Source organism: Pteropus vampyrus, unplaced genomic scaffold, assembly GCF_000151845.1.
Source record: "Pteropus vampyrus isolate Shadow unplaced genomic scaffold, Pvam_2.0 Scaffold134, whole genome shotgun sequence".
In the NCBI taxonomy this organism is placed as follows: domain Eukaryota; kingdom Metazoa; phylum Chordata; class Mammalia; order Chiroptera; family Pteropodidae; genus Pteropus; species Pteropus vampyrus.
Window position 1 is genome coordinate 347,694 of NW_011888915.1, and position 14,569 is coordinate 362,262.

The window sequence follows — 14,569 nt, forward strand, 5'->3', positions numbered from 1 at the left end:
TATAAAAATATGAAGTATCTAGGAATCAATTTAATAAAAGTTGTGCAAAACTCTTCCCTATGGGGAAATAATATAGCTTTACTGAAAAACAAAAATGATAAGTGAATATAAATTTAATGATTCACAAATTAAAAGACTCAAGTTCTTTCCAGATTGATTTATAGAGTCAGTAGAATAAAAATTTCAACAGGTTTCATGTTTAAGTTGACAAGCTGATTCTAAAATTTACATGGAAATACAAAGGCCAAGAAGAGCTAGGTCATTGATGAAAAAGCAGCAAAACAGGAGATATCAATACATATAAAACTGTAATGATCAAGATCATGTGGTACTGACATCAGGATAGACAAAACGACCAACAGAAGAGCGTACAATCCAGACAACAGATCCATGAATAAAGGCACTTGCTATAACAGACTGGGCATGTCGGATGACTGGGAAAAGGACAGACTTATCAATAAATGGAACTGGAACTAAATATCTGTATGAAAAAAAGAAATTGTATCCATATGCAAATAAATCAGTTATAGGTCAATTAAAAACCTTAATGTGAAAGGTAAAACTATAGGATTAATTATCTTGGTAACTAAAAATTTCTTAAACAAGACACGATATGCATTAACTATAAAAGAAAAGACTGATAGATCTAAGCACTTTACATAAAGAACTTCTGTTCATCAATACACTATAAAAAAAAATGAAGAGACAAACCATAGAGTCAGAGATATTTGTGATACACACAAGTGACAAAGGATTAATATCTAGAATGTATAAAGAATCCCTTTTGTTTGTAATATCACCATTTTTGCAACTCTAATAAACTAATAGATCTATGCACTGAAAATCAATAGCTGCTAATATCACAGAAGGGACAAGCAGACATTATGTGCTTTCCAAAGAGAAACTTAATACCCATTATGAAGTCTTGGTGAAAAGAGCCTCATTCTGATTTAGCCTCTAGATCCAATTACCAATTTACAGTAAATACAAGAGACAGAAACTACACTATGGGAATATAATCACAAAATCGATGTTACGGGAAACTCCACAGGACAAATGATACAGTTTTTGCAACAAATGAATTTCAAGGAAAAGAAAGAGAAAGGGGACGATTGAGAGACAAAGATGACATTTAAAAAGATAGGCAAAACTAAACTATAGTGTTCAGGAATACAAACTTGGGTGACAAAACAAAAAAAATAAGTGACTGCCAAACCAGTCAGAGAAGGGGCACAGGGGGTTTCTAGGGGCCTCCTGGAAAGTTTCAATCTCACGACATGTGGCGTTTACAAGGGTATTCACCTCATAATAATTCACTAAGTTGTACATCTGTTTTATTACCTTTTTGTATTGTTATTATATTTAACAATAAAAATTTTAAACATTAAAAGACCTAAAAATTAGATAATGATAATTTGGAAGAAGGGAAAGGGAAGGGTAGCAATATAAGTATCAACATCCTTACCTTCCAAGCAGGAAGGCAACAGATAAAATCTTCAATTTGTAAATCAAGAGAAAGAGGCAAAGCATAGTGTTTAAAGTATTACTAGTCTATGGCATGCTACCCCGAACACGCCCAATCTCGTCTGATCTCGGAAGCTAAGCAGGGTCGGGCCTGGTTAGTACTTGGATGGGAGACCATCTAGAAATACCAGGTGCTGTAGGTGTAAAAAAATAAATAAATAAAATAAAGTATTACTACACAATAGAGAATGACTGTCACTGAGACTTATAAAAAAACTTGAAAAGAAAAAGGGTTTAGTATTCCAGGTCAGAGAGGAAGTCACAGCCTACAGTTATAATAGGGCTGGAGACAGAAAGAGATGTATTTGAAAATTACCTAATAAATAAAAAACAATCAAACAAGTCTGGTATAAACAAATATTAAACTCTAATAGTATATTTGTGTTTCAGAGTGGTATGAGTTAGCAATTCTCACGGTACTAATGTATACTATAGGAGTGAGCAAACAAATAAATATGTTGTGGTTAACAGGAGTCAGGTGAAAGAAAACTACGGTGTTAAAAGCCAGGAAAGTGTTAGTCTAGGTCAGAGGAGGGAGGAGTAAGTGACTGGTTATAACTAGAAGTGGGTATAAGGAGTTTCTGGTTCCTAGTAATGTTCATTTTCTTGATCTGGGTGTTAAATAGTTTGACTTATTAATGCAGTGAGATAACATAATTATGTGTACATTTTTAAAGCTGTCACCCACCAGGGAACTGGGAGAAAGGGAAGGCAGGCATGGATCTGAATACCACCTATGATATTTTCATGTCCTTAGACAGCTGGCTCTGGTTCTGCTTTGAAACTGGGTTGGGGAAGGGAGGAGCATCACTGACAACCAGCAGTAGATAAACAGTCAGATGAAGAGCCCATAGGATATTCCCATTAGCAGCCATCCCAGACTTGTTATAAAAATGGTAAATTAATTCAGCGTACAGTTATTATAGCACTTAACATATGACCCTATCAATACTTGGGCTCTAAACCCACTTTTGCCAGAGCAAAGATACAGAAATGGATACAGACAGCACCTTAGCACAGAGGGGAGAAGGAGAATCTTATTTGTAAATGACTGTGACTCTCTGCTGACAATAGCAGAAAAGAGACCCTTATCAGGCAGCTGACTCTGATAAAAAGGCACGTCAGTGCCAGGGTCCATGCTCCCGACTGCTACAACCCTGACCTCTTCGGCAGATTCTAAGCACTTCTGCTAATGGGAACTACAGCTTCCAATCTGGCACATAGCCAACCTAGTCTCCGAGGACCAGACTTTACGACTGCCCTGCCTGTCTTGCCAAGAAGTCAGACTCTGCAACTTCCCTTCCGTAACCTGTGCCCTCCCAGGAGCAAGGGAACAGGCTGCCTGCTACAGCTGCTGAAAGTCAGAGTCACTGACCCATTTCGGAAGGCGGAGAATGAGCACCAAGCAAGAGCTTTCATCTCACCATCTGCATCAAAGTCAGTCTCAGGGGCAATCTCTAAAAAGGTCATGAGGAAGAGTGGGATGTTACAATGCTAAAGCAATGAAAAAGTTTTAAGCGTGCCCACCCCCAACATTATATTTTTTCTTTCTGTACAATAGCCTATGAACTGCTGCTAACTCATTAATCTGATCAGAGAGAAAGGCTACCATTGAAGTAAAAATAAAGTGGTTGGGAGATAAAACAGGCTCTGAATCATCCTACGGATGCAGCCATTACACAGCAGGTAAATCCGCTGTCCCAAGGCTTTGAAGCTCCCTATAATTCCTAGGAAAGAGCATGGTCCACTTCGACCATGTTCTTTATTGAGAGAAGTCTGCAAACTTTTCTAAAGACTTCAGGGAACAGGCCATCACGTCAGGAGAAACAAGCCACTCTCCTATAAGAGACTCCAGCCCTTTCTCCTTCTGGAGGTTGCAGAGCATGGCCACCTTCACATCCTCTCCCTACACCTCACGGAATCCAAAGATGGGATACGTAAAGAAGAGAGGCTCAGATCCGTAAAGAAGAGAAGTCTGACTCTGTACCTTCTAAGTCCTAACGTAAGAGAGCCTCTCTATTTCCTTAAGAAATTAAGTCTATAAATAAATTGCAAGATAAAAAAAAAAATGAGAGACAACACAAGCTGGAAAGGGAAATATAGACACATCAACAAATTGCAATGTATAGATTTCACCTGGCTCTGACTCAGATGAATGAACTATTTAAAAAAACACTACTATAATCTGAGAAATTTAAAACACTAACTGGATATCTAATGACATTAAAGATTTTTTCAGATATGACAATGGTGATATAATTCTATTTTTAAAAAGTCCTTATTTCTCGATACACGTTCTGAACTACTTAAGGATTAAATGATATGACTGACTATGACATACTTTAAAATAACCGGGGTGGCAGGAAGATGAACAAGACTGGCCATGAGTTAATTTTTTAAACTGGGTGATGGATACATATGCATATTCTCTTCAGGTATATGTGCACGTATATGTACCTAATATATTGCATAATGTGTCTTTACATTTTCAAAAATAAAAGCTTTTCTTTTAAAAGTTAGATTGTCTCCCAGAGTCATTAGGCATCTAACTCTTCTCAGACAACTGAGTGAAAGAAAAATGCCTTTTCTTCTTAGCTGAGCCTATAATTGAGAATACCACCCGACACATCTCTGTAATGAAAACCACCTAAACTCGATGAGGAACAGGGGATGCCCTGCCTGCTGTCTCAAAAGCCAGTACCCCGTCACTGTCAGTAGGTTTCCGGTAGCCAGACACCACCTTGCTCTCTGCTCCACTGGCAAGGCCTTGCTGCATCCATTGCTCAGGATGCAGGCAGCCTGCAGCAAGGTAAATTCCTGGTGCACCAATGCTGAGTACAGGAGTCAGTCTGTCTCACCCCCTCCCTCCAGTCAGGCTCCTCCCTTGCTGCACTCTTTTTTTCCTGCGTCACAAACACAAAATGGAGTTACTGGGAGCAAAAACAATCTGTCTAAAATGGCTGAATGCAGTAGGGAGTGCCAGACAATAAAGAGAAGGGAAAGGGCACCCCCTGCTGTCCAACAGAGGGACCTTATTTTTCTTTCTTCACTGTTTTTGAATATGTCAAAAGAATCAATCCTACAGAGTCCAAGCTAATTTTGTCATGAATCTTGATACTTTCGTTGAATTCTAAAATCAGAGAATAGAAATTGAGGTGTGAGAAGGAAAAATAATTTTCAGTCTCTATAAAGTCAGCAGCCCGAGTCCCAGTTATTGCTTGGTTATGATTAGCAATAGTTTCTAAGGGCCCACAGCATGGAGGGCAGACCCTTTTCAGTCCCACTTCCGCAATGACCTAACGGTGGAGTCCCACAGCTACAGCTATCACTTCCCCAGGAATTCCTGTAGCAGGCTTCTCTCAATGAAGAGCACAAACAGGAAATGGAGGCATGGGGAGTTGCCTGACATCCTGGAAACTAAATTCTTAAGAATTACAGGTGGGAGTGAGTAACCAGGGTAGGAAAAAGGCCTTTGGTATCTAAATTCGGTCACATCTCCAGGGCTGAAGGAGTCAGGCTGAGCCACAAAGCAACTCCACCTAACTTTAATTCTCACGGACTTACTCAGGGCCACACACTACCTGCCCTGCCCAAGATGAAGCCTGCAGCATTTGTCCCTATTCAGCAGGGAACACCCTCCATAATCTTATGCTACACCTTCTTTGAGTAAGCCAAGTACCTTATGACTAAAGGAGAACACAGGAGAAAGGTGGAAAAACAAGAAACGTTGACAATTCTATGGGACCAAGTCACCAATGGTTCTGCTATTTAAATGAGGCACCACGATGTCCAGAAAGTGATAAAACTGCATACAACACATATGAGCACAGAATCCAAATAGGAAGTTTTAAAAAAAAGTGGACTCTGGTGCCACTATAGTTCTCTGTAAAGAAACAGGGTCTCTGTGGAAGAGTCCTAGAACTCCTCCGCACATTTGAAAGATGAGAACATTCAGTAAGACCCCTAGGGAATAACAACAAACCTTCTGTGAGGGTAACATCGCTCTGGAATCATGAAGTCCACCCAGCAGACAGTAAGCCACGGTCATGAAGCTTTGCACAAGCTGATTCTGGGACGAGGTCAGAGCAAGAGTGTCCTGCCTTGTGCTCATATAGGAAAGTGCCCACTGGAGGATTTCTGATGTATACCATTCCTAAGATATACATCAGAAGAGGGAAAAACAGATACACAGCAATCCAAATGAACAGAACAGCTGTTATTCCTGCCCAGAGGTAACCAGATTCCCACCACTGTTCTCTCGGCCAAAACAAATCCCCATCTGCTAAATCCCGCAGAGCTGCACCGTCATGGGTGTGCAAGCTCTGAGGAGGGATGGAGCGAACTGGCAGAAATGGATAAACCTGAGGGGCAGGAACAAAACCAGATGGAATTCCAAAGCGACAAGAATGAAGTGCTGAGAGTTGGGAAGAAGGGGGCAAATGGGAGTCTGAAAGGGTGGCAGAAAAGCAGTATTAGAAATCTGGACACTTCACAAAGCACCGATCATTCACAGTATAGTCACTAAGTTTCCCACAGACACTTTCCCAGTCCACCCAGGAAGGTGACTCAGTAAGGGAGTGCTCAGGAAGAGATCTGCTTCAGAGATGCTTCAGAGACGTGGATGGGTAGGGACATTGCCCCAAGCAAGTCAGCAAAGGGATAGGACAGGTTTATTTAAGGGAACTGTAAAGCTAGAGGGCAGGAGAAAAGGCAGCAAAATAAGGTACTAGCAATAAAGGCTTTTCTTTTCTAAAAAATGGATCAGGATCTAAATAAGGTCTACACATTGCAATTGGGTGACATATTTTAAAATTCTCTTTTAATCTGTATGCTCTCCTTGATCTCATTTTTTACCTTGAGACCTATTTTCTGAAGAAATCAGGACACTGGCAACCAGTGAAAAGCAAAGCGCACTGGAACAGGGCCATGACGGTCCCCTTAGGTGTCTCCGAACTTGCCTGCCTTCTTGACCCTCCCTTACACCAAATACTGGATTCTGAGCCCAAAGGACTTGGGGGTCTGATTCTGGCTTGGTATTTACTTGCTACGAGATCTTAATAAGCAAAAGATTTATTAATCCTGTACGTCATATTTCTCAGTTATAAAATGAAGACAATACCTACTAGGCAGTATTGTTTTAATAATTAGAAATAATATATGATAAGCCTCTATCACAGTCTCTGACATTAAATAGGCATTCTCGAATAAGAAAGAATGAGAAGGCAAAAAACCTTCATCTTTTTTTTAGGTCCTTGAAGCAGTTTTAATCTGTTCTGTCTCACTCACACCCATCCAAATACTGAAAAATTGCAGATTTCTAAGCTATTTTCTGTAACAAAGGATCCTAGAAATACCCTCCATTTTATTCAGGGTACTGGGAGGGGAAGTAACAGTGTAAAAGCATAACAAAGAGAACAGATGGAATAAACACCCAGCCCCCAGCCTGAGTCTGCAGATGCAGCTGCTGGTTTTCGTCATATTGCTGTTTTTTTCCCTTCTTTGTTCCTAAGGTAGAAGCCAGGAAAGGGTGGGGAAGGAGGGGGAGAAGGGGTGGGGATCAGGGCAGGACCATCGTCACTGTTACTGAAAGTCACCTGATGTTCTCCTCCAATCCCTAGTCTCTGACCTCACAATCTGGAACCTGAGCCAAAATAGCTCAACTGCGCACACCCCGTGGCTGAAAATAAAAATGCAAGCAGAATAGGAAAAGGGAAATTTTTTAGGATTTTTAGCAGTGTTTCTTGTCAAGAGGAAATTTAAACACACACACATACATAAACATACACACAGAGAGTCTTAACTTCTAATCTAATAGATACAAAAGAAATAAGTCACTGACTCAGAACAGAGTTGGGATCACTATAGGATCAGGAGGGAGGAGAGACTGCATCATCTCTCATATACATGGGGTTACCAACGCCCTGATGTTGTACGACAGGGGTTCCCTTACCCAAGGGAGCTGAGAGAAGAACAAAGAGCTTTTTCAGTTAGAATCTGATTTTTCAACAGGCTAAGATCATTATGGAAAGTGAAGTAAAAGATGCTGTTACATACTTTGTGGAAGTGAATACTAGCACTCTGCTCTGCGGACATTAGTCAGGTGCAAGTACTTCTATAAACCCCGTTTTCAAGCATCTTGGACTTGGCAAATTTCCTTCTTAACCTTTTTGTCCTTCCCATCATAGAAATAAGATGACCACATTATAGAAAAATTGAAGGAAAAAAAATCTAGCATCCTAAAAAAATGTTAGTGTTCTGATAATATACCCTTCCAATCTTTTAATTCTGCATTTTTTCTGTAAAACCATTGCAGTAAAGGTTATATGTAATTGTTTCCTGCTTTTCCGGCCTAACGTTGTATTATGAGCATTCTTCCACACTGCTCCGAAGGTAACAGACCAGAGTCAGAAATGAGACAGTTATGGGGTACTAAGTACTACAGCAATTACTCCCAGAACAAAAACTGAGAAGGAAGCAAGAGAAAAATGAAGTAAGTCACCCCTCTGAAGACCATACCCCTTTATGGAGTGGTGTCCCCATGCTAGTGAGACAATGCTCCGCTCCTACTCCAGAGTATAATGCTCCAGCCAACTAGCTGGAGGTCTGGAAATCCTCCTCGCAGAACTTTCCAAGTTTCTCTTTTCCATACCACAATGGCTCAAAGGCTCTAGAATGAGTTTTTATAGAGCTCGTATAGGTAACTAACTGTTCAGTCATGACAAGAGAGAGTTTGCTGGGAAAACAAAAAGAAAAGGATACATATGCATGCTAAGATGCAGTCAGATCAAATGGTTTATTGCAGCCACTGTTTCAAACAAGGACAGATTACTGCATTATTATATTTCTGTTTTATCCTGGTGTTCATTATAAAAGTAATGAATGCTTATGGAAAATTTAGAATTTTTTTTAAATGAGAAAGATCTCTATGTACTGGATATGAAAAATCTCTAGGATATATAGAAGGTACAGAACAGTATAGAGAGCATGTTACCCTTTGGTAAAGGGAAAGAAATTGAGAATCTATATTAGTATTTGCTTATAATTGTATTTTAAAAAAACACTGAAAGGATAACCTAGAAACTAAAATGGTCATTCTAGAGGGAGTGGGGGAAAGGATGGGATGGATGAATACAAGAGTGAGAAAAAGAGTTTATATACCATTTTGACTCCTGAACTCCCTATATTGCCTGTACAGAAAAACAGATAATAGAGAGGTGGAAAGAAAAGCCCCAAAGGAATCATTCTGTGGTAGAGATACCCCTATTGTCCCCTGAACACTAGTCTGTCTACTACTTCATGTTTGGAGGGAGATTTGTCCCCTATCAGCAGAAAAATTCAGACCCAACAGTTCCCAAAGAGTGTAAGGGCTCCTCAGAACAGTGCCTTTGCCTTGAGGCAGCAATTCTGGGCTCCAGTATGAGCCAACAAGCACTGATCACTCTCCTGCTCACCCCAAAGCCTAGCTCTGCTCTGGAATTTCCTGGAGATCCCAGTCTTCCTCCTAATCGTGTCTCTGCTCCCTGCCAACTCCAGGTCTCCTTGGGGAGAGAACAACCAAACTTGAACCAGAGTTATGTCTGCACAACTGCAATACTCTTCCCGATCGGGTCTTCCTCCGGTTTCTCACCAACCCCTTATCTCTGTCATATAAGCCTGAGAGGCCTCTAAGCATCTGCCGCACCCACCCTCTCCGGTCTGGTCCGTCTCTGTGGTTCCCAGCTACTTCACTGACTCCAGGAAATGTCTTCACAGCATCCTTCTAAGATGCCTTTCAAAACCTTGCTAGGAAGATAGCAAAAACAAAAAAAAACACAAAACAAAAAAAACCCCGAAAACTTTTGTAGAGAAAAGTGCCCCTGAAGTAGAGCTTCCAAAATGTTAAATTGTTTCCTATGTGATCATGTATGACCTCCATAAAAACAAAGATAGGACTTGTACGATACCTACTCAGCTTCTACAGTCCTTGTAACTTGGACTCTCTGGACCCTTAACAAAGACCTCATGTAATCCATATGTACACTAGAGGTTGTGAATTACTGGTAGAAACAGACATTTAAGTAGAGGGACTGACTGTACCAAGATGATAGAAATTCAGGCAATACTGATCTCTTACAAGATGGTTTAGGTCTCAAAGAATGCCATTTAAAAGGACTTTTTTTTTTGAAATCAAATCTAGAATCTGCATGTAATGGTGGATGATATCTTGGGTTTAAAAGATATCATTTCAGTCTACATATGTCTAGAATAGTAATACAGGCACACATTAAAGTTTGAATAGCTAGAAAGAGGCTCTAAAACTGAGATTATTTTAGGATAATCAGGAGTCAACAAATGACACAAAAGGGTTGACTGTAAAAACCTTTCTGTACCAGCAAATTATATCCAAGGGAAGCCAGGGGCATTCCTTGAAGGAAATAAATTCAGTATCATATCTCTGGAAAATTATCAGTATACAATCAGTGGGCAGTTCTATTACGAGCTTGAAGTAGCTATTCGGCAGAAACTGAGACAGAGATAGGATTATGAACGTATATATACAATGGGGTTACAAATATATTTATGATGAACTACCAAGCTGGTAAATACAATCCTCTATTTAAGCACTCTGAAAGGAAAGCTATGCTTTCATGAAGCTATCAGACTAAAACAAAAACATTCTCCAGCCTCTGGGCCCCCAAAAGAACACTAAATTGCTCCTATTATAAAGAATCAAAAGGGTTTTAGCTTTGCTGAAGACTGGGCTTATTAATGGATATTAACTCTTATCGGGTATTAACAGCTGTTTCAGAAACATGGCAGTATGTTTACATGTTAAGTTTTGTTTAAATCTATGATACTTCTAAATTGATTTGTTTAAATAAATTCAGGAAATGGGGGGAGGAAAACTAGCTGCGACAGAACAAAATCCTTTAGTAAAAGAGCAAGTCCTCCAAATGAATTTCCTGACCGGCAGAGGGCAGCAAACCAAGCAGTTCGTATTTGAAAACAACAGAGGCTGCCTCTCTCTAACGTGATTACATCACTAACAGACGTAACAATGACACATCTAAAATAGAAGAGATCCATGTGCCATCTGGTGGCGAAAAGGAGAAAGAGCACACTGCAGATATATCAAATTCCTCCAGTTTAGAGGGAATTAAAGTTTAATTTTATCTTTATCTGATGACACCCTCCCTGAAATCTCTACCAGCACACTGAAAAAGTAGACTGAAACTCTGACCAGAATCAACAAAACAACCCAAGAACTTTTAAGAAAGCTGCCAAAAGAATTTGAGATGACAGACAACACCAAAGACACTTTATGCAAGGAAAAAGAAGAAAAAAATCTCTATTAACAGAACCAGAAACTTAGAACTGAAAGATATCTTTAGGTTCATCTCTCTCATTTTACAGATGAGGAAAGAGTCAAGGCATGAAGGAAATCTCTGGTGCAATCTCATTAGTGATCAAATCAAAACAAGATACCACGTTCCCTCTATCAGACACTACAATAAATAATTTCTTATTTTTGTGGAAGTGTAAATTGGTATAATCCTGTACCTCGCAATTTGAGCCCAGAAATTTTATTTTAAAGAATTGTGCAGAAACACAAGTGTAGAGATAAATATAAAATGATGTTTCCTGCAGCACTGCTTACAACATAAAAAACTGGTAACAAATTCTCAGTGAGAGATCAGTTGTATAAAATTGTATTAATTACTCATTTGACAGAATATAACTACTAGAAATAATGCGATAGATCTATATGTAGTGATATCAAGAGATGCTGAAATATGTTTAAATGTAGGAACAGTATATACCATATGGGATCACACAGGTTACATTAAAAATATGTGTATTCTCTGACATTTGTGATTTTCTCTTAATTCCACTGCCCCTTAATTTTACAGTAAGGTTCTATTTGACAATTTCCCTCTTTTCCTCACCTGAACCAAAGGAAAAAAAAATGTTATCCATTTCTTTATCAGAATAGCATATGCCTATTAAAGATATGATTAACCACAGTCACTGAGGGGAAAAGAGATTTTTTTTAAATTTTATATCTTCAGTGTATTCTACACATTTGTTGAAATGAAGATATCGCCTTAATCCAGGAACTTGCTGTAAACAGGACCATGGTGACAGAGAGGAAGACACAGAAAGTGCGTAAGAGTAACAGTGGAAGTCTACGGAAGCTCCTCTTCTGATTGTTTCAATTTTCTCAGTGAAGAGAAAGAAAAACATCTTCAATGGAGAATGAAGATAAAGAAGGTGTTGGGCCTTTCTGAACAGAAAAGGTGTGAAATAACCATTTAGGAGAGTAGAAAATCAAATAGACTAGCATTTTTAAATATCTGACTGCTTGGCAAGGCGAGGACCAAGCAGCGTTGCAAACTGAGCAGAAGAGAGCCAGGAGAAAGAACAGCCAGGGAGGTAGAAGGAGAAACAGCACCTGCTGTCCTAAAAGCCAACTGCAAAAAGTATGTCAAGGAAGGCCAGTGTTAAGTTTTCCTCCAGCCATGTTCATTTGCACAACTACAAGTGCAGGGTGGAGAGAGAGATGGAATTAACATGGAGTGTGGTCTTGCCAATCAATTATGTTGAAATGAGAGAGAGAGGTAATGGCAGGAAGGAAACAACAACAATAACGAAGAAGTGATTATTATAACGATTAACGATGGAATTTTAGCTGAGGAGAGTGAAGTCATCAAGGGGGCTAAGGACAATGAAAGGTGGTGAGATAAACTGGAAGTCCCAGTGGGGCTGGGGGATTACTGGGCTCAGGGTACTAGAGTGAGCAAGGTAAAAACATAGAATGTAGGTGGTATGAAGCTGAGATTGTGGAAAGGCTGCAGTTACTAGTGCTGGACCAGAGGACAGAATGAGTGAGGCAGGACAGAAGACGAGGTCCCTGGAAAAAGATAATTTAAAGAATTGCAAAGTCAGAAAATTCGTAGGATCACGATCCTCTTGTATAAAAACTGCTAAGAAATAAGACAGAAGCAGTACTGGAATACTGCAGAGCGTGGCCAGGAGCCAGGAGCTAACCTGGCTGAGAGAGAAGAGGAGTAACTAGGGTTGTTAGTAGATGATAGCACAACGAGAGGAAGTGGGTGATATAATTTGAAGTCATGAGATTCAAGATTATGGGTTTTTAGAAAAGAGAAAGGTGGTATGACCTGCACGTGGCAGTGAAGAACAAAGAGAACATCTACACCATCTCCGGGTCCGCTGGGGTGAGGTTTATGGAAGAGAACAGAACCACCACCACATTGAGATGACAAGAGAGAAAGTAGTGTCGAGGAAGAGCCAGGTCTCTGTTAGAGCAACAAGGTGAAGCTGATGAGAGATTTTGCTAGTAACGAACCATGAATTCCAGGGGGCACAGTGGAAGGGTTTCAAGAATTCAGGTGAGATGGCAGAAGGAGACAGAACAGGAGATCACAGAAACTTATGGGGGTCCGAGTGTGGGAGCTGAGGATGACCTGGGAGTCTGGGCTTCCTGTGGAGAGTGACATAAACCGAGATAAATGGTGTAATAGTAGATCCAGTGGATTCGAGGCAAATAGTGATGGCAAGGTTAGGAACATAAAGGGGTAGTTTAGGTTCTTTTTTACACCACTGACAAGGGGAGAGCCCAACCCAGAGGTGTGTAAGATTCCTTGTGACCCCAAGTGATAGAGGTAGATTTATGTTTTTAAATCACAGAGAGCATTATCTGACACTATGGACCCTCCCAGCTTCTTTGTGCTAACAATCTGACCGTATTCAAAACCCAAGAGAAGTTAGTAAATAAAAGACAACTCCAATAAGTGTTTGCTTGCATAGCACCTCTGGTCTTAATTCCATATGCCTGAGAGAAATAAGGAACTGATGGGACCGATGTCTTTCTACCAAAAGGCTCCCTGAGTAAAGTGGGGCATGCTGTGCTCTTACAAAATCTTGTTTCTAGAGGTTAAAGTTGAAGAAATAGCAAAGAAAGATTCACTAGGACATTTCCTGATGGAGATTCAACTGTGTGAGTGCCCCCTAGTGGACAGAAGAGGATCACAGGGAAAGGAAAGGTCCTTGGATCCCTTTTGGGAGAGGGGATTGTTTCCCCACCACAGTCTCCTGCTGAAGCGTGAACCACAGAGGTCCTAGGTGAGCAGCAGACAGGTAAACCTACCCATTGCTGCCAACAGTTCTGACCTGTGGGCCAAGAGCACAAACCTTGGGATCTGGAATCGCCCAGTCAAATGCTAACTAGAATACTATTATTGTTCATGAAATTCTCAGATCTTGGTCAAGATCTTACTTTTTAGCCAGAGTTCTTTCGAAATGACTGCCATTAACCACTTAGAGAACTGTTCTGATGCTCACGGTTCTCATAATGCCCCTCGTACTTTAACAGGGAGATGATCTAGTGCTACATATATTGTCCACTGCACATCTACTAAGGGGGATTCGCTTGTGGATCTTACGAGTCCAAAAGGTTTTTGGAAAGAAGAAATAAACCTAAAAAGAAAAACACCACTGCACTTGTCACTCACCACAGTGTTTCAAAAGGTAACAGTTTTAATGGGATTGTGCCATCAACAAAAGAGGGTAAGAGTTAGAAGGAAAGCAGAAAGAAAAAATAGTTATCTTGTACATACAGATAATGATCTGACGCCACCACAGTGATGAAAAAGCTCCCTCGGAGAAGATGAAAACAAATATAAACACTGAACATGTTCCCAAGGAATTCAAGAAGCGGAGTCAACAAAAAGACCACGATAAAAAAAAGCAAAGTGAGAAAGTGAAAAAGAACTAGGACTTTCATAATACCGCCTATCAAATCTGCATTCAAAATACTCTTTTGGCCAGCAATAAATCGATGGTAAATTTCTGATTTATAGGAAGTCAAGAGTTCAGAAACAAGAGAGTAATCCTTGAGAGAGAAAAATGTGTAAGAGAACCTGTCGTATAAATTTGAGGACCGTTCCTCTCTCTTAGCTCTTCTCTTAAGAGGAAAAGGCACACATCTTCTTGAACCTTAGAGAAGCAGTGGCTGGAGACCTTTGACTATTGGAGGCAGATGTAA

The 14,569-nt window shown here is 40.1% G+C and overlaps 1 protein-coding gene and 1 pseudogene across 3 annotated transcripts in view; one reads left to right on the top strand and one right to left on the bottom strand.

The window, feature by feature from the left end:
* Nucleotides 1-14,569, bottom strand: part of DIAPH1 (diaphanous related formin 1) — a 90,841-nt gene that overhangs the window by 32,995 nt on the left and 43,277 nt on the right. The gene's annotated exons all lie outside the window — the stretch shown is intronic.
* Nucleotides 1,550-1,667, top strand: LOC111744404 (annotated as a pseudogene).